Source organism: Apodemus sylvaticus, chromosome X (assembly GCF_947179515.1).
Source record: "Apodemus sylvaticus chromosome X, mApoSyl1.1, whole genome shotgun sequence".
Classification (NCBI taxonomy): domain Eukaryota; kingdom Metazoa; phylum Chordata; class Mammalia; order Rodentia; family Muridae; genus Apodemus; species Apodemus sylvaticus.
The window spans coordinates 70427593-70449344 of NC_067495.1; the positions used below are offsets into that span (position 1 = coordinate 70427593).

The window sequence follows — 21752 nt, forward strand, 5'->3', positions numbered from 1 at the left end:
TGAAATAAGGTATGGTGTTCTTTTACTGCACAGAAGTTCTTTTGTTTAAAGAATTGTTTTAGTTATCCTGATTCTTGTTTTATTGGTTGGTTGGTTGGCTATTTTTTAATTTTGCCATATAAAGTTGGGCATTATTCTGTAAATAACTAGTATGAGATTTTGATAGGAATTGCATTGAATCTGTAGATTCCTTTTGGTAAAATCATCATTTTCATTACTCTTATCTTCCCAATCCATGAGCATGGGAGATCTTTCCATCTTCAACTGAAGAATTGCTATATTCAACTTCTTTCTTGAAAGACATGAATATTTTAATCACATAAGATGTTCATTTGCTTAGTTAGAGTTACTCCAAAATATTTTGTATTATTTCTGGCTATTGTGAAGTGTTTCCTTGCTGATGGTTTTTTAGCCTATGTTTCATTGCTTCATTTGCATATAGGAGGACTACTGCTTTTTTTTTTTTTTTTTTTTGAGTTAATCTTGAAGTAAGTTAACTTCACAGGGCTGAAAGTGTTTATCAGCTGTCGAAGTACCCAAACAGAATTTGGGGGGGTTGGTTCTATTTACTACCATATTATTTGCAAATAGTAGTACTTTTAAATTATTCCTTTCAAATTCATATCACCACCTTCTTCTTCTTCTTCTTCTTCTTCTTCTTCTTCTTCTTCTTCTTCTTCTTCTTCTTCTTCTTCTTCTTCTTCTTCTTCTTCTTCTTCTGTTGTCTTATTGCTCTAGCTAGAACTTTTCTTGTTCCTGATTTTAGTGGAATTGCTTTGAGTTTCTCTACATTTAATTTGATGTTGGCTATAGTCTTGTTGTATATTGCCTTTAGGTGTAGGTATGGCCATTTTATTGCTTTTTTCTCCAAAACTTTTATAATGAAATGTGTCAGATTATGTCAAAGAACTTTTCAGCATCTAATGATATGTTTTTGTAGTTTGAATTATTTCAGTATATTTTATCTGGATAAATATATTGTGAGATTTGTGTATGTTGAATCATCCCTGCATCTCTGGGCTAAAACTTATTTGATCGTGGTAGATGATATTTTTGATGTGTTCTAGGATTTTGCATTTATTGAGCATTTTCATCACTGTTCAGGTAGTTGTGTATAACTCTCTTGTTCAGTATTTGTGGGATTTGGGTATCAGAGAGAATTCAGCCTTATGAAATGATTTTGACAATGGTCCTTCTGTTTCTATTTTGTGGAACAATTGTGAGGAGTACTAGTATTAGCTCTTTGAAAATCTCATAGAATTCTGCATTAAAACTATCTGGTTCTGTGCCAGGAGCCATTCTCACAGAGATCTCAAAACCCCCTCCTCTCAGCCATTTCTAGCCAGCTTTGTCTAGGCTGCCTTTAGAAGGAAATGTACTAGTTTAAAGATTACCCAAGTAAGCTAGATGGTCAGTACATACAGAGCTCACCCAAGTGGGCTTGAACAAATGAAGCTCACCTGTGGTTAGGTTACCATAGCAACTCATTTCCACCACACCTCCTCATGATCAAAATATGATGCCAAGTTCCTATTGCACCTGCCAAGTCTTCCCTGAGATTCTGAGAGACAATTCTGAGAAACTGTTCCTGAGAAATGATACCAGAATCCCTGAGATTGTTCGCCGAATAAAATGACGTTCCCCCTTCACCCCTCCCCACACCTGCTTGCTTGCCTTTATAATGCCTTGTGAGAAAATTAAAGATTGACAGCTTGATCAGAGTACAGACATCCTGTCCATTTCCTTGTGTCTCTTGTCTCTCACCTTTTCCTAGGTGGTTCAGGGGACCCTGTTGACTGTCCTGTGGGTCGGGACAGTTCTGAGTTAATTTTTTGGAGGTTGGGAGACTTTTAATGACTACTTCTATTTCGTTAGGGATCATAGGTCTGTTGAAATTGTTTATCTGATCTTGATTTAATTTGGAAAGGTGGAACCTGTCAAGAAAAATATCCATTTCATTTAGATTTCACAATTTTGTGGAGTACAGGTTATTGAAGTATGGCTGTAAGATTCACGAGATTTCCTCCATGTCTGTTATCATGTCTTGCTTTTTATTTCTGATTTTATTAGGTTGGACATATTCTCTTCCTTTTGATTAGTTTGGATAAGGGCTTGTATATGTTGATTTTCTCAAAGATCCAACTATTTGTTTCACTGACAACAGAAAGATATAGTTTGTTTCATTATATATTGTGCTAACATTTGTTTTTTGCTTAGGTAGTGGCAGGCATCAAAATTTAAAGTTTATTAAAGGCATGTTGTGATTGTTGTCATTTCCTCCATGTTTGTGATTTTAACCATACTTTATATTTCAGTTATTACAGAATCATTTGTTTTCTTTCTATAGCCACTTGATATCTTTATTCCTTGTATTAGTCTCAGATACTATTTCAAATAGTTTCCATAGGGGTTTTGTGAACATAAAATCTTTTAGTTTGTTAATATGAATTTTTTTCTACTTCAACTATACCTGATAGGATTACTGAGTACAGTAGTTGAGACTTTAATCCATGGACTCTCTAAACCTGAATTACATTGTTCCATGCTCTTCTACATTTTAAAGGTTCCACTGAGAAATCAGATGTTATTCTGAAGGACTTTCTTTCATATATGACTTCTGATTTTACTCTTGAAGATTTTGTTTTCACTCTTATTCTGTATAGTTAGTTTCTTAACTAAAATATGCCATGAGGAAATTTTTTTTCTGGTCTTTGTGTATTTGGTGTTCTCTGGGCTGCTTTTTTCTGTGTGTGTGTGTGTGTGTGTGTGTGTGTGTGTGTGTGTGTGTGTGTTAGCATTCTATTGCTAAGATTAGAAAAACATGCACAATGCAATTTAAAACTAAAAGAAAGCAGTTAATTTAGAGCTTACGATTCCAGAAGGACAGAGTTTTTGCCTCTCATGGCAGAGAGCATGCGAGAGTAGTCAGGAAAGGATGGCACTAAAGCAAGAGCTGAGAGGTTACATCTAAATCTATGAACATGAAGTAGACAGAGATAACTGGAAATGGTTTTGAGTTTTGAAATCTTAAAGCTCACCTTCAGTGAACTACATCCTCCAACAAATCCATCCATCCTAATCCTTCCTAAACTGTTACACTAAAATTCAACTATGAGTATATGGGAGCCATTCTCATCAAATCACCACAATTGGTTATGCCTTTCCTCAATTTGCAAAAGTTTTCTTCTAAGATCTTGTTGAAGATTTGATCTATGTATTTGGTCTAGGGTTCTTCTCATCTTTTCCAATAGTCAAAAGATTTGGTCTTTCATTTTGCCTCAGAGATTTTCATCCACATTTTGTATGCTTTTTAAAACTTCATAGACTTTGCTTGAGTGGACTAACCCGCCCATTTTAAATTCAGATTTTAATATTCAATCATCTCATTATTCCATTCTATTTATAAAGCTTTTAACTGAGTTAAAATTGGGTCATTAGAAACTTTGTAATTTTATGAGGTCCCATTTGTCAATTCTTGCTCTTAGAGCATACGCTATTGGTGTTCTGTTCAGAAACTTTCTCCCTGTACCGATGTCCTCAAGGGTCTTCCCCAGTTTCTTTTCTATTAGCTTCAGAGTGTCTGGCTTTATGTGGAGGTCCTTGATCCATGTGGATTTGAGCTTAGTACAAGGAGACAAGGATGGATCAATTCGCATTCTTCTGCATGCTGACCTCCAGTTGAACCAGCACCATTTGTTGAAAAGGCTATCTTTTTTCCATTGGATGTTTTCAGCCTCTTTGTCGAGGATCAAGTGGCCATAGGTGTGTGGGTTCATTTCTGGATCTTCAATTCTGTTCCATTGATCCTCCTGTCTGTCACTGTACCAATACCATGCAGTTTTTAACACTATTGCTCTGTAGTATTGCTTGAGGTCAGGGATACTGATTCCCCCAGATTTTCTTTTGTTGCTGAGAATAGTTTTAGCTATCCTGGGTTTTTTGTTGTTCCAGATGAATTTGATAATTGCTCTTTCTAACTCTGTGAAGAATTGAGTTGGGATTTTGATGGGTATTGCATTGAATCTGTATAGTGCTTTAGGCAAAATGGCCATTTTAACTATATTGATTCTGCTGATCCATGAGCAAAAAAAAAAAAAAAAAAAAAAAAAAAAAAAAAAAAAAAATTGGGTCATTAGTTTTTATTTCTATCTTCATTTCAGCTTTCATTCTTTTCAATATTTCAATATCTTTACTGAATTGAGTTTTCAAATTCTTATTTCATTCACCTCTATATTTGTACATTCTTATACATCTCAGGCATCTCTTGTGCCATTTAAATTCCTTGAGCTCATTATACATATTTTCTTTCATATTTTTTAATCTCTTGATAAAGTCTAGATTATTCTTTTAAATTGTTTCCTGAGGAAAATCTGGGTAATTATTTTTTATTATTATTATTCAATATATTCTTTATTTACATTTCAATTGATTTCCCCTTTCCTGGCTCCCCACTCCCTGAAAGTCCCATAAGCTGGATTCCCTCCTCCTATTTCCCCATCCAACCCTTCCCACTTCCCTGTTCTGGTATTCCCCTACACTGCTGCACTAAGCATTTCCAGAACAAGGGGCCAATCCTTCCTTCTTCTTGGATATCATTTGATATGTGGATTACGTCTTGGATATTCCAAGTTTCTAGGCTAATATCTGCTTGTCAGTGAGTGCATACCATGAGTGATCTTTTGAGATTGGGTTACCTCACTTAGAATGATGTTCTCCAGCTCCATCCATTTGTCTAGGAATTTCATGAATTCACTGTTTCTAATGGCTGAATAGTACTCTTTTGTGTATATATACCACATCTTTTGTATCCATTACTCCATTGAAGGACATCTGGATTCTGTCCAGCTTCTGGCTATTATAAGCAGGGCTGCTATGAACATAGTGGAGCATGTATCCTTATTTCATGCTGGGGAATCCTCTGGGTATATGACCAGGAGTCTTATAGCAGGGTCCTCCTGAGGTGTTGTGCCCAGTTTTCTGAGGAACCGCCAGACTGATTTCCAGAGTGGTTGTACCAGCTTGCAACCCAACAAGCAGTGGAGAAGTGTTCCTCCCTCTCCACATCCTTGCCAATGCTTGCTGTCTCCTGAGTTTATAATCTTAGCCATTCTGACTGGTGTAAGGTAAAATCTCAGGGTTGTTTTGATTTGCATCTCCCTAATGACTAAGGATGTTGAACATTTTTAAGGTGCTTCTCAGCCATCCGAAGTTCTTCAGGTGAAAATCCTTTGTTTAACTCTATACCCCATTTTTAATAGGTTTATTTGGTTTTCTGGGGTCTAACTTCTTGAGTTCTTTGTACATATTGGATATTAGCCCTCTATCTGATGTAGGATTGGTGAAGATCTTTTCCCAATTTGTTGGTTGCTGATTTGTCCTTTTGATGGTGTCCTTTGCCTTACAAAAACTTTGTAATTCTATGAAGTCCCATTTGTCAATTGTTGATCTTAGAGCATAAGCTATTGGTGTTCTGTTTAAGAACTTTACCCCTGTACCAATGTCCTCAAGGGTCTTCCCCAGTTTCTTTTCTATTAGTTTCAGTTTGTCTGGCTTTATGTGGAGGTCCTTGGTCCACTTGGAGTTGAGCTTAGTACAAGGAGATAAGAATGGATCAATTCTACATTCTTCTGACCTCCAATTGAACCAGCACCATTTGTTAAAAAGGCTGTCTTTGTTCTACCCTTTGGTTTTAGCTCCTTTGTCGAAAACAAGTGGCCAAGGTGTGTGGGTTATTTTCTGGATCTTCAATCCTATTTCATTGATCCACCTGCCTGTCTCTGTATACCAATACCATGCAATTTTTAACACTATTGCTCTGTAGTATTGCTTGAGGTCCTGGATGTTGATTCCCCCAAAAGTTCTTTTACTGTTGAGAATAGTTTTAGCTATCCTGGGTTTTTTGTTATTCCAGATGAATTTGAGAACTGATCTTTCTAACTCTATGAAGAACTGAGTTGGGATTTTGGTGGGGATTGCATTGAATCTGTATGTTGCTTTTGGCAAGAAAGCCATTTTAACTATATTAATCCTGCCAATCCACTAGCATGGAAGATTTTTTCCATTTTCTGAGATCTTCTTCCATTGCCTTCTTCACAGACTGGAAGTTATTGTCATACAGATTTTTCACTTGTTTGGTTAGAGTCACACCAAGATACATTATATTGTTTGTGGCTATTGTGAAGGGTGTCATTTCCCTAATTTCTTTCTTAGCCTCTTTACCCTTTGAGTATAGGAAGGCTACTGATTTTCCTGAGTTGATTTTATAGTCTGCCACTTTGCTGAAGTTGTTTATCAGCTGTAGGAGTTCTCTGGTGGAGTTTTTGGGTCACTTAAGTATACTATCATATCATCTTCAAATAGTGATACTTTGACTTCTTCCTTTCCAGTTTGTATCCCTTTGACCTCCTTATGTTGTCTAATTGCTCTGTCTAGTACCTCAAGTACTATATTAAAAAGATATGGAGAGGTGGGCAGTCTTGTCTAGTCCCTGATTTTAGTGGGATTTCTTCAAGTTTCTCTCCATTTAGTTTGATGTTGGCTACCGGTATATTGCTTTTACTGTGTTTAGGTATGTGCCTTGAATTCCTGTTCTTTTTAAGACTTTTAGCATTAAAGGATGCTGAATTTTGTCAAATGCTATTTCAGAATCCAATGAAGTGACCATGTGGGTTTTTTCTTTGAGCTTGTTTATGTAGTGAATTGCATTGATGGATTTCCATATATTGAACCAGGTTTCTCTCTTGTATGTGTTCTTTTATGCATTTGAAAACTATTAAGATATGAAAAGCCTTTACCACATTGATTACATTTGTAAGATTTCTTTCTAGTATGAATTCTTTCATGCTTTTGAAGTTTGCCATAATGTGCAAAAGCTTTATCACATCTATTTTACATGTATGTTTTTTTTTTTATGTGTTTGGAGACTACTGTGATGTACAAAGGCTTCACCATGTTGAATTCCTTCATAGAGTTTCTCTGCAGAATGAATTCTTTCATGCTTTTGAGGAAAACTGTGACATGCAAAGACTTTACCACATTGAATATATTCACAGGGTTTCTCTCCAGTAAGACTTCTTTCATGCCTTCCATGTCTTCTAGAACTTTGACGATGTTCTTCAATATTATGTTCTTCCCAATTGCAGCCTATAGCAGTGAGGTTGTTGTAGGTCTCTAGCATTGCATCTTTGTAAAGATTCTTCTCTGAAGAGTCAAGCAAAGCCCATTCTTCCTAAGTGAAGTTCACATGAACTTCATCATAGGTCACTGCATCCTGTGAAACCTCTGGATCTCAGAAACTCCTTTTGTATCCTTGAGTTGAATTTCCCTGAATCTCACCACTGTGGCATGTCACAACTTCCAAGCTTGCCTGAGAGCACCTAGCAATACACAGAAGCAGGGCTCAGAGCACATCGCACCAAACCATTCAAGTCTGGGGTAATTCTTATCATAGAACCCTTCTATAGGATTAGTGAGTTTGAGTGTGAACCTATTATCCAGGCTGTTGATGTGTTTGTGGGGGTTTGTTGTTGTTGCTGCTGTTGGTTTCTTTTTTTGGTTGTTTGATAATTTTAATGTGACCTTGGCATGTGGACTTGTTTGATTGTGTTTGTGTCTGATAGGAGATTCTAATATTCAATTATTCTAACTCTAGTTTGTGAACTGCAGGAGCTGTGTCACTAGAGCTAGGCTGAGGACAGTCCATGTGGGAGTTGCTTGCATACAGTAAGATTTGTGAGTGCAGAGTTGGAGCAAGTAATCTTGCCTCAGAGTATAATTGGTTCAAGAGCTGTATGTCTGAAACCAGATAGGCCTTGGATGTGGATATAATGAAAACAAGATACAGGATCAGGAGATATTATGAGACAATGTTGATACGTGAGTTGCATGTCTGGGCTTAAGCTGAGGAGAGCAGAAAAGGCATTTGCATGGGTGAAGGTCCAAAATGACCTTGAATTCATTTTCCCAGTATTTTATCGAGAATTTATGCATCTATATTTATGAAAGAGATCAATGTATAATTTTATTTTATTTTATTTTATTTTATTTTATTTATTTCTTCTTTTGTTTGGGGATGTCTTGTGCATTTGTTTTATTTTTATGTGTTTTTGTTAGCAGAGGACCACATTAAGTTATACACCTCATTTGGGTAACTGTCTACCTACCAACACAATCTCTTCTATCTGAAGTCCACATGGAACCAAACACATCCCTCAGATAGTACTGCTTACCCACTAACACAGTCTCTTCCTACTGAGAACAGTACAGAGATGAACACCTCACACAGTTAATACAGACTATTTCACAGACCATTAACCTAACTGTCTGTGGACCTTTGGGAGCCACAAACCTACTGATTGCATACTCTACATTTCTGAGATCTGCCATCCATAACCTTGGGGTGACTGGATCTTACTCAAGGTAGAACTTGAAAACTCGACCAGAAGGGTCAAAAAACTCAATGGAGAGAAAAAAATGAATGAAATTATAAACACAGTATAATATAGGAAAATTAAACCTAATAAAAGGAATTGATGTTGAAAAGGCCAACTGAAATAATGCTGGAACAGGAAAGAAACCTCAATAAGCCAAATAAAAACCTCAAAGGACAGCCTCATAAACAGATCATACAGTAAACATAGTAAAGCAAGGATTCACTACTCAGCAAATGTCAATGATAAATTAAAAAATAGAAATGAAAAGGGCACAAGAGAGTTTTGAGATAGTATTAAAAGATGTACTCCTAGAAATATAGTCATAGAAAAAGAAAAATGGAATATCACAGCAAATGCAGTAAAATCACAAAAGAAAAATTGTGAACATACAGAAAGAGACTTTTACCCAGAGACAAGACATCTGTAAAATAACAAACAAGAACAGAAAAGAAATTCCTCATGATATGTTATAGTCAAAACAGAAAACACACAATAAAAATTGGGTATTACAGCTACAAAAGAGAAAGTTCAAATTATTTATAAAGTCAGGCCTATTACTGTAAATTCTGATTTGTCCCCAAGAGAAGTGTTTAAAACCATGAAGACACAGAAAATTTGTATTCCATGTTCTGAAAAATAACAGCTACATACTCAGAGTGTTATACACATCAAAACCATATTAAAATTGAAGGATAAATTAAAACTTTCCATGATAAAAATGGATTGAATGTCAATTTTAACATCATCTGTATGGCCTTTAAATCAGATACCATAAGTTAAAGGACAAGGTTCTAAATAAGTCTTTCTTTACATCCTTTTACTTCTGATATCAGCTTTAAGTGGATTACTTTCATTTCTTCCTAGTCCTTTACCGATTTGGAATTTTTCTAGACAAATTCTGAAAAAAATTCAAACAGGAGCACTTCTATCCCAATGGAACTAAGGAAAAGCATATTTATCTATTTTCTGAGTCTTATTTTTGAGAATAATTTAGAGGGTTTCATTATATAAGCAGAGTTGATGGAATAATTGGCCATATGGTCCAACTCAGTAGCTAATTTCCCTCCCCCTGAAGTAAGATAGCCAAAAAGCTCTACCACAGAAAGAGCTAAGTGAAGAAACTGTTTTAAAGAAAGGAAAGTAATCAATTATGTGAGGTACTGGTAAAATAAAAAAATTGAGTATTTAGTGTGCATTTGGAAATTGTAAAGGTCCTTGATGTCATAATATAAGACTTCAATAGAATGATGAGAGTAAAATATAACTGGAATGCATTTGGTAGACAATGAGATAGGGAATAGTGGAGAAAGTTAAGTGTGACACTTTTGAATAGGGGATTTTCCAGAAAAGTTACTATGTATATTTGAAAAAATGTCAATGATAAAGGGTTCAGCATTTAGAATTGTTTATCTTGCTGCTGCTACTACTGTTAATATTTAAGATGTGGGTTATTTTGTTTGTAGGATAAAGGGGTAATATATAGGATAAGATGATAATGCAGAAGCCACAAAACCTTATAGTTTTCAAGTATATTTATATTGATTACAAAGAGACAGATTTTGTTAGATGGATTATAATGTATTTTTAAGATAGCTTCTGTTTCACAGTGAAACAAGAAGACAGTAAAGCAGTTGAAATTGAAAATAGAGAAGGCATATTGGATTTCTAAAAAACAGAAGACAAAAAATGATTTGAACCAGAGGAAAGAGGGATGATGGGGAGCTAGAATAGTCTGATCACCTAGATATTTGAGAGTCCACTTGAAACAATCATTGTAAAATTAAAGTGAAATAAGAGATAGTGATAGTATTCTTAACAGTATTTGTATTTCTAAAAATTGGAAAGTGATAATCTAGTGCACATAGCTATCTTCCCTAAAAGAGAAGTGTATCAGAAATTCTACAGTAGATGATAAACCAGACCCAGAAAGACAAGCATGGCATGCTGTCAATTATAAGTGGATATTAACCATAATGCACAGGATGACCAGAAATCCAAAGATGCTAAGTAACAAGGAGGGCCCAAGGGGAGATATGTGAATCTCACTCAGTAGGATAAATAAAATAAACATCTGAAGTAATTGCTGGGAAACAATTGAGTGGGAGAGGGATAAGAGGGGAACAGAGATGAGGTTCAGGTGTTAGGAGGGGAAAGGCTGAGAGAGAGAACAGAGCAGTGGGGGGGCGAGAGAGAGAGAGAGAGAGAGAGAGAGAGAGAGAGAGGATGAGAGAATGAGAGAGAGAGTTTTTAGGAGTCTTTGGAAGTAACCCTAGATGATTCTTCTACCAGCAGGGTATATGGAGTCTGAAGAGCCAACCTCTTGTAGACAGGCAGGATGTGCAGTGGAGGGAGGGGGACACTAACCCACCCAAAAGGCTTTGAATCCAATATTTGTCCTGCTTACAAGATGTGCAGTGATAAAGATGGAATAGAGACTGAGGGACAGGCCAACCAATGACTGGCTGAACTTGAGACCTATCCTATAGGAGATTGCCAACTCCTGACACTATTAGTGACACTATGATATGTTTGCAGACAGGAGCCTAGCACACTCTCATTTGAGAGGCTTTATCCAACAGCTGATGGAAATAAATGTAGAGAGACCCTCAGCCAAACATAATGCAGAGCTCAGGGAGTCTTGTGGAAGAATTATGGAAAGTATTGTGACAGCCAGAGGACACAAGGCACCAGAAGAAGACCTACAGACCCAGCTAACCTTGGTCTATAAGGGTTCACTAACCAAAGAGTATGCATGTGTTGGACCTAGACTGCCTACAAATATGTAGCACATGGACAGCTTGTTCTTCATGTGGATCCCCTAAGAATTAGAGTAGGGTCTGCCTCTGATTCTGTTGCCTGCCTTTGGATTCCTTTCTCATAGCTGAGCTGTCTACTCTGCCAGAGACAACAATACCAACTAGCACCAGAGATAACCAGATGGCAAAAGGCAAGCACAAAAACCCTACCAACAGAAACCAAGGCCACATGACAACATCAGAACCCAGTTCTCCCACCACAGCAAATCCAGGATACCCCAACAAACCAGAAGAGAAAGAGTTGGATTTAAAATCATTATTCTTCCCTTTTTATTAATTTTAAGAAAAACCAGTGGATAAATATCTGTCAAAAGACGGTGGGCTTTGACCAGAGGGGGAAAACATTGACAGTGACCCCCTTAAATATTATAAGACATCTTTTGCAGAGGAGGGGAATAGACTTCCTTATTATAAAGATAGTCTCTCAACGTTAACCCCTATGCAGTCAGGTGTGCTTTCAGAGAACTCAGAGCCAGAAAACCTGGTCCTTCCCTTGCAGAGCTTTGCCTCGCACCTCCTGCTGGTGCCCATGTTTGTTTAATTAGCAAACACGCATAGATCTGAGTTCTATGCGGCTCCATTTTTGGAGATCCACTAGCAAAGTAAATGCCCTGTGAATGTGAGCTGACTGGCCTTCATAGCAGCCAATCTTCAAGTCCTGGGTGCCATTGCTCTAGCAACACACCTATGAGTGCTGTATCTGAGAGATACCTGCTTGAAACACAAAAGAAGAGATTAAAAGGAAAAAACTGCTTGGGCTGTTTCTGGAAGGCCCAAGGTATTTAATTTGATTGTAAATTAGTAGTTCAGGAATAAAACCTGGCTTGCAAATTAATGGCTAGAGGAAAAGGAGCCTACCTTTCCAATATGGGAGAAGCAGCTTTAACAAAATTACTGAATTAGTCATACTTACCAGCTGATTCATCTCTATTTACCTGCCATACCAATTTTTCTGGCAGCCTTCAGGCTCTATCTTCTTTTTTTTTTTTTAATTCGATATAATTTTTTATTTACATTTCAAATGATTTCGCCTTTTCTAGCCCCCCTCTCCTCGAAAGTCCCGCAAGCCCCCTTCTCTCCCCCTGTCCTCCTACCCACCCCTTCCCACTTCCCCGTTCAGGTTTTGCCGAATACTGCTTCACTGAGTCTTTCCAGAACAAGGGGCCACTCTTCCTTTCTTCTTGTACCTCATTTGATGTGTGGATTATGTTTTGGGTATTCCAGTTTTCTACGTTAATATCCACTTATTAGTGAGTACATACCATGATTCACCTTTTGAGTCTGGGTTACCTCACTTAGTATGATGTTCTCTAGCTCCATCCATTTGCCTAAGAATTTCATGAATTCATTGTTTCTAATGGCTGAATAGTACTCCATTGTGTAGATATACCACATTTTTTGCATCTACTCTTCTGTTGATGGATACCTGGGTTTTTTCCAGCATCTGGCAATTATAAATAGGGCTGCTATGAACATAGTAGAGCATGTATCGTTATTACATGGTGGGGAATCCTCTGGGTATATGCCCAGGAGTGGTATAGCAGGATCTTCTGGAAGTGAGGTGCCCAGTTTTCAGAGGAACCACCAGACTGATTTCCAGAGTGGTTGTACCAATTTGCAACGCCACCAGCAGTGGAGGAGTGTTCCTCTTTCTCCACACCCTCTCCAACACCTGCTGTCTCCTGAATTGTTAATCTTAGCCATTCTGACTGGTGTAAGATGAAATCTCAGGGTTGTTTTGATTTGCAGTCCCCTAATGACTAATGAAGTTGAGCATTTTTTAAGATGCTTCTCCGCCATCCGAAGTTCTTCAGGTGAGAATTCTTTGTTTAACTCTGTACCCCATTTTTTAATAGGTTTGTTTGGTTTTCTGGAGTCTACCTTCTTGAGTTCTTTATATATATTGGATATTAGCCCTCTATCTGATGTAGGATTGGTGAAGATCTTTTCCCAATTTGTTGGTTGCCGATTTGTCCTCTTGATGGTGTCCTTTGCCTTACAGAAACTTTGTAATTTTATGAGGTCCCATTTGTCAATTCTTGATCTTAGAGCATACACTATTGGTGTTCTGTTCAGAAACTTTCTCCCTGTAGTGATGTCCTCAAGGGTCTTCCCCAGTTTCTTGTCTATTAGCTTCAGAGTGTCTGGCTTTATGTGGAGGTCCTTGATCCATTTGGATCTGAGCTTAGTACAAGGAGACAAGGATGGATCAATTCGCATTCTTCTGCATGCTGACCTCCAGTTGAACCAGCGCCATTTATTGAAAAGGCTATCTTTTTTCCATTGGGTGTTTTCAGCCTCTTTGTCGAGGATCAAGTGGCCATAGGTGTGTGGGTTCATTTCTGGATCTTCAATCCTGTTCCATTGATCCTCCTGCCTGTCACTGTACCAATACCATGCAGTTTTTAACACTATTGCTCTGTAGTATTGCTTGAGGTCAGGGATACTGATTCCCCCAGACTTTCTTTTGTTGCTGAGAATAGTTTTAGCTATCCTATAGTAAAAGCAATAAACAGCAAACCGGTAGCCAGCATCAAACTAAATGGAGAGAAACTTGAAGCAATCCCACTGAAATCACGACCAGACAAGGCTGCCCCTTTCTCTTTATCTTTTCAATATTGTACTTGAGGTACTAGCTCGGGCAATTCGACAACATAAGGAGGTCAAAGGGATACAAATTGGAAAGGAAGAAGTCAAACTATCATTATTTGCAGACGACATGATAGTCTACCTAAGTGACCCAAAAAACTCCACTAGAGAGCTCCTACAGCTGATAAACAACTTCAGCAAAGTGGCAGGTTATAAAATCAACTCAAGCAAATCAGTGGCCTTCCTATACTCAAAGGATAAGCAGGCTGAGAAAGTAATTAGGGAAATGACCCCCTTCACAATAGCCACAAACAGTATAAAGTATCTTGGGTTGACTCTTATTAAACATGTGAAAGATCTATATGACTAGAACTTCAAGACTCTGAAGAAGGAAATCGAAGAAGACCTCAAAAAATGGGAAAACCTCCCATGCTCATGGATCAGTAGAATCAATATAGTTAAAATGGCCATTTTGCCAAAAGCACTATACAGATTCAATGCAATACCCATCAAAATCCCAACTCAATTCTTCACAGAGTTAGAAAGAACAATTATCAAATTCATCTGGAATAACAAAAGGCTCTATCTTCTTTTTGAGAGAAAATAAAAATAAAACATTTTCTCCATATTAAAACAGGGTCTGGACAGTTATATGTATTAGTTAAAAGGTCTCGCCATTTAAACAGGGCATAAGAATTAGAAGTGTCATGATGCCAATGGCGATCTGCTGTAGACTGACCTTTAGCATCAGTTTGCAAGAAATTTAAAACAAATAAAACAAAAGTAAGGTGTGCTTTTTGTGGTCTAGAAGGGTATAGTTTCCCCTTCTTTGTTTTAAAAAGCCAATTTTTAAGAGTGTGATGTACACAATTAACAATTTCTTGGCCCATTAGGTTATAAGGAATTCTAGTTTTATGATTAATGCCAAATTCTTTACAAAATGAGATAAAATTATTTCCAGTGTAGGCTGGCCCATTTTCCATCTTAATGACTTTAGTTAATCCCATGGTAAAAAAAAAAAAAAAAAAAAAAAAAAAAAAAAAAAAAAAAAAACCTTGTGAACAATGATTGATTACATTAAGAGGCTTCTCTCGAATGTAGAGAAGTGAAAAGAAATCTTGAACAAGTATTAATGCAAGCATGTATAAATTTTAACTTTCCAATTTTGCATAGTGAGTTACATCCATTTGTCAAAAATGATTGAGCATAAGGCCATGTGGATCAACCCCTAAATGGGGTGCTAGAGATAAGAACAGGCAGTTAGGGCATTGTTTTACAATCATTTTTGCTTGCTCCTCTGTGACTCCGTATCAGAATCTTAATGTATGACTAGAAAGGTGGAACCCATTATGATCGTGTCTAGCAAAAAAATGATGTTTTGCAATAGTGAAAACAAAGATCCTGATGGTGTATTAAAATTAAATGTGTCATAGGTTTCTAATAAAAGGATAGATTCTGTAGCATACAAGCTAATTGTAAAAAGATTAAAAGTATTATTTATAGGTTGAAAACCATTTAATACCATTGTCAGCTCTGCTAACTGAGCTGAGCCCAGGTGTTTCTATAACCACCTGTTGATTATAAATAAGATATCTAGATCTTCCTTCAGAAGAGCCATCTATGAAAATCAAAAGAGCATTATGCAGTGGCTGCAAAGATCATATTAGGAAATACAACTTGATGCATGGAGAAACCAAGATATTCCATGATAAAACCAAATTTGCACAATATCTGTCCACAAATCCAGTCCTACAAAGGATAATTAATGGAAAATGCCAACACAAGGAGGGAAACTACATCCTAGAAAAAGCAAGAAAGAAATCTTCTTCCAACAAGCCCAAAAGAAGATAACCACACAAACATAAAAGTAACATAAAAAATAACAAGAAGCAACAATCACTATTCCTTAATATCTCTTAACAACAATGGATTCAACTCCCCAATAAAAAGACATAGACTAACAAAATATTTCTCATGTAAATCTTCAATTTTATTGGAAAATGTTTATAAATCCACTTTTAATTAATTTAGTAATATTTTTATGTCTACCATTTTATCTGCATTATTTTTCATGATAATCTTCAATTTTAATGTCTTTCTATATGCTTTCGCTATTTTATCAGAAATGTTTTCAATGTAAATCTTTGATTTTATCACAAATGTTTCTAATTCCAACTTCAATTAATTTAGCGTTTTCATATCTACTGTTTATATATAAAATTTTCCATGAAATAATCAATTTTAACGTGTTTTTCTATATATTTCTTGAATTTTACCAGAAATATTTTCCATGTAAATCTTCAATGTTAAATGAAAATGTTTATAATCCCACCTTCAATCAACTTAGAATTATCTTTATGCCTATCATTTTATCTATATAATTTCCATGATAATGTTCAATTTTAACATGTTTTTCTATATATTTCTTCAATTTTATCAGAAATATTTTTCATGTAAATCTTCAAGTTTATCAGAAAATGTTTATAATTCCACTTTTAATCAACTTAGGTATACTTTTATGTCTACCATTATTATATCTATATAAAATTTTACATGATAATCTTCAATTTTAGCATGTTTTTCTACATTTTTCTATAATTTTATCAGAAATATTTTCCACATAAATCTTCAATTCTATCATAAAATGTTTCTATCCAATATTTCAACTAATTTAGCCATGTTTTACATGTCTACCACTTAACTCTTTAATTTTCCATGAAAATTGTCAATTTTAACGTGTTTATCTGAATATTTTCCATGTAAATCATAGGTTATAAGTTCAGTTCATTAAGATGTATATTTTTCTGTAATAATTTTTATTCAGAATTATATATTTCACTTAACAAGAATTTTATCAAGAAGAGTGAGTCTCAAATGTCAATTTGAATTTGACTCATTTGGAAGGTTTTTTTAAAACACTGGTTTCTAGATGCCATCACCGAGTATCTCATTCAGTAGGTTTTGGTGTAGATGGAAGAATGAGAATTAATAAGAAATTTCAGATGATGTCGTATGATGTTACTCATTCCTGGATACATAGTGAAAAACACTGACTTCAAGGAAATATCCTCTTTCTTGGAACCTGTTACCTCAGTAAGTTGCTCTCTGACTTTGCCAAAGAATAGAGATAAATCATCTAACTAAACATATTAATATTAATTTGTTGCCTTTATGTTGAAGGTAAACTACATTCAAATCCTGAGTGCAGGTGGGGAAAGGCCCACTCTTGCTCCTTTTCAGAGAATTTATTTATTTAAGGGTTATAGTGAAAGATAAAAATAAAATACAAACAATTCTTATTATCTTTTTCTTATTCCAGTTGAGTAGAGGCTGTATAACCTATGGTTCACTGAGACTATATGCTTCATTGCTCTGGTTGTAGAAGACAACATTCACTCCAGTTCCTCATTTTGTGTGATCTCAAGACCACTAAATGTCTTGTTGCTTTGATCTTTAAAGTCAACCAAGTCCTGCTACAACAGCTGCAACTTCAAATCAGTTGTAGCACTGGTTTTGAATTTCTTTTCTATTTAATGCTTGCACTTCCTTGCATAATATTAAGTAGTCCTGTATTGAGATGTTATACTCACAATTCTACATGTAAAGTAAGGAGAATATTTCAGGTCATTCAGTTTTTTAATTGTTTGAAGTTGAATCACAAACCAGTATTTTTAAATGATAAAAATTATATATCAGAGCATATAGCATGATGTTTTGAAAACTAATCCTTTGAAGACTGGCCACATTAAACTAATTATTTTCAATTTATTCTTCTTAACTAAAATTTGATATTAGGTAATGAATAGCTAATGATTAACATAAATAATCTTTCTAGTTGCAAAATACTATTAATAATAATATATCATTATATTAAAAGTAGCAAATTACCACATAATAGAATAAGCCTAAGGATTATCATATATGACTGTTGGAATCATAAGAAACAAATCTTAGACCATCAATCACTAATTCCAAGTATCATCCAGTCAACAACATGAATATGAGACTAATGTAGATATTGAAAATTATTTCAATTTGAAAATCATCATCAATAATTTGAAGTGTTGCTACCCATGCTAAACAGAGCACCATAGTGAGTTTTTGAGGTTAAAATTCTGTTTCGTTTCAAGCCTGTGAAAGAATTCTGTTAAGTTTTGTGATAGAATCTGTTAATAGTTGATAATTTTGAGTTAGTATTAGTATTGTTGCTAAAAGAATTAAATATTTTAATAGTACTATTCCCATTTCAGAAAAGAGAGAGAAATATGTATTAGAGAAGTTAAATATTTTCCATTACTTTTAGCTAGCATAGCATAGTAATGATTAGTGCTTGACCCTAATGTCTTAGCTGATTTGTGACACAAGTTTTTCAAACTTGATAAATAGCTGTTTTAAAGCACCATATTTTACGTTAAATGCTTGTTAAAATTATTGCCTTGAGGCCAGAGGTGGATTAATACCTGTAATCTCAGCACATGAAAATATAGTCAGAAAGGTTAGGAAGCAGACACCAAAATCAACTACATGGTCAGTCAGAAATCAGCCTGGACTGGTTGTGGTTTTCTGTATTATTTCAATAATGAACAAAGAAAAAATATACACTGGACTTGCAATAGTTTATGGAAACAGCAAAAAAGCATCAAATAAATTTATAAATTATTAAAAATAAAGAGAAAAAATCAATTAGATAAATGTTGTTAGTATACACTGGAATTTTTATTAAACTTAACAGTAAACATGCTTTTAATCATAAGTCCACTATTTTAATGAATTAGTTGACTAGGACTTTAGTAAACAACATTCAAAAATTTCAAATTAACATCTAATAATATGTATAGAGAGATAATAATAATAGTGTACTGCTTATTATAGTCTAATTTTTAAGTACTAAATGTTGCATTAAAGTCCATTGACAAACTATAATATCCATTTCTGTTTTAAAAAACCCTAGAGAAACTACATATGGGAGGAAAATACTTCCAAACAATAAATGCTATCTTAGTTACTTCTCTGTTACTATGATAAAACTCCATGACCAAAGAGAACTTAAGGAAGAGATTCTTATTTGCTATAGAGTTCTAGACAATAAGAGTCTACTATAAGCTGGAAATGATGGCAAATGCCTTTATTTCTAACACTCTAGAAGCAGCGGCACAGGCAGGTGGATTTTGTTGAGTTCAAGGCCAACCTGGTCTACATAGCCAGTTCCAGGACAGCCAGGGCTATATAATAAACAGGATTATTAAATTATTAAAAATAAGTAAAAGAATTTATATTGGTAGGGTAGAAATATGAAAGCCTGAGATAGGAATAGTGTCAGGAGAAGGAAGAAAAGAACACAAATATTCAAATGGAAACATGAAGCAAGAAGTAAGGAAATGTTATATAATCTAAAAGCCCATCTTCAATAATGTATTTACTCCAGCAAATTTGTACCACTTAAATATTCCCATGCAGCAGCCCTAGCTGGAGACCTGAATTCTGGTGAGGGAAGTAACACATGGAGTTGAAAAAAATATGTCAAATTATTTCCTTAACCACACTTATGTAATGAAGCCCTATATAAGACTCTGGACAATAAAACTCAAAGAAGAGTCTTAGTTGGGGAATATATACTGGGAGGATGACAAACGGAGTGAAGTCCTCTTGTTTCAAACTTTTCTAGACTTTACTTTATATATACTTTTTATTTGATTACTTATAATTTTATCAAATTAAGGTAATCATAACTATAGTGCTTCATAAGTTTGAGTGAATTATATAGAATATAAGATGATTTTGAAAAACCTCAAATTTGTAATGGTCTGGGCAAAAATGAAGGCAAATGAAGAACTCCACTTACAGAAAATATTTGAAGTAATAATCTTTATCTTTATCTAATAATCTTTATCTCATGTTATCAAATTCTAATGATGTTCATTGTGTCTAAGAATTGATGCAATAATGTAAAAAACTTCTCACAAAATCTTTGCTAAACATTGGGATATTTACTTATTGTATAGTGTAAGTTCTTGGAAACAATATACTTTGGCTATGTGTTGAAGTCAAGACCAATTTTGTTTCCTTATTTAATCCAATGAATTAACTGTTAAATTTGATATTGTGTGGGTTCCAATTTGTATAGAAACTGGCACCACATTGATGTTAAATTAATGTTAATTAGTAACAACATTAAAACCACGTAAATCCTTCAAGCCACTTACAAAGCCCATGTCACTATTTCTTTATTTAAATGAAATTTAAACATTTTATGGGCTTAAATGTTTGGAGACTTTTCAGTATTAGTGCTTATAGGAATAAATGTTAAGCTTTTAGTTAAAAGACTGTGTTAAATCCCAAGCAGGGAAGAAGAATGAATAGCATAATGCACATAAAAGGAAATACATTTTTAAATTGTTTTCAATTTTCTTGTGAATTTAAATCTCAAAAGGGAAACAACATGAATACCTACTACATGTTGTTCTAATTAGAATCAACTTAAGATTCATTTATCTTTTAGCAGGAATCAAATATTTTATACTAAATTATTATTTGAATTGCAAAATGTCCAGTAATTATGTGGTCTTTCAGGTACAGTTTTGTATTAAGATCTTGTCAAACTAGATGCTGTTATTAAATTTTGAGTATGCCTGTTCCATTTTAGCAAGAATCCTGGTACTCAGCAGGCAGGTACTTGTTATACATGCATTAAGTTACCATTTTATTAAATGTCATGTAGAAAAAAAGAAGCCTTATAATCAGGTTTGTCCTTGATCACTCTTATGTCAGGTTGCCTTCAATTTACTTGTCTTGAATCACATCTACTGTTACTGAAATTGACAGGAAGAAACAAATATATTTCTGATAATTATAGAAAATATTTTCTTTAAGAAGAATTAAGATTTGAAACAGAAAAGATTTTTTTCATCAGTATAATTCCTGCCATCTATAAAAAGAATACTAAAATGTACCATACGTGTCAAAAGTGCACAAGACTCAGACACACCAGCTCTGTCGGTTAGTATATGAGCTTTGTTAGCTTGCACAACAAATAAGATAGCTTAAATTACAGAAACTTATTATCATAAAGTTCCAAAGATTAGATGTCTAAGATTGTCTTGGTGGGTCCATGCTTCTTCAGAAGGGAAAAGTCTGTTTCAAATCTGTCACCTAGTTTGGAATACCTTCTTAGGACTAAACAGCATAATTTGATTTTCACAAGGGAGATATATATCCAAATTCCCTACTTGCAAAAATCAGTCATAATAACTTAAAATTCCAGTGTATTCCTAGTATGGCCTCATCATAACTTAATTAATTATATCTTTAATGACTTTATTTCCAAAAAAGATAACTTTCTTAGGCACTATAGATTGTAACTTCAACATATGAATGGGAGTGGAAATGTACTCTTCAACTCACAATAAATAAGAATTAATAATAGCTAATACTTCAAGTCTATACTATAGTTTGGGTCCCATGTTTAGGTACTTTTTTTTTTATTCGACATATTTTTTTATTTACATTTCAAATGGTTTCCCCTTTTCTGGTTTAGCTACTTTATGGAGTACTTTATTTAACCTTTATCATATTTTCTAGTTTTCTTTAATGTACATATCTTATGTAGTAGTCACTAAGGTTCAAGGAAACTGAATATTTGCTAACAAGTAAATGTGCCAAGATTGAAACACAGGTAATAAGTTACCATAACCCCACTATTAAGCATTATGGATTGCTGTAAACCTAATATTCTGTCAAGCTGTGATGGACAATCACAATAAATGACAGCAACCTTGAGTGTTTTGTGAATCTCTGAGATACATTTAACCAACAACTCAAAGGGATGTTTCACACCTGGCAATAAGATTTTACTTTGTCTATGGCTTCTGGGGTAGTTTTATCCCCTATGCTGGGTAACTCCAATGAAACTGTTTTA

At 34.8% G+C, this 21752-nt stretch overlaps 1 pseudogene; it reads right to left on the reverse strand.

The window, feature by feature from the left end:
• Positions 1-1914: 1914 nt before the first annotated feature.
• Positions 1915-12173, reverse strand: LOC127674541 (zinc finger protein 431-like; annotated as a pseudogene).
• Positions 12174-21752: the final 9579 nt, after the last annotated feature.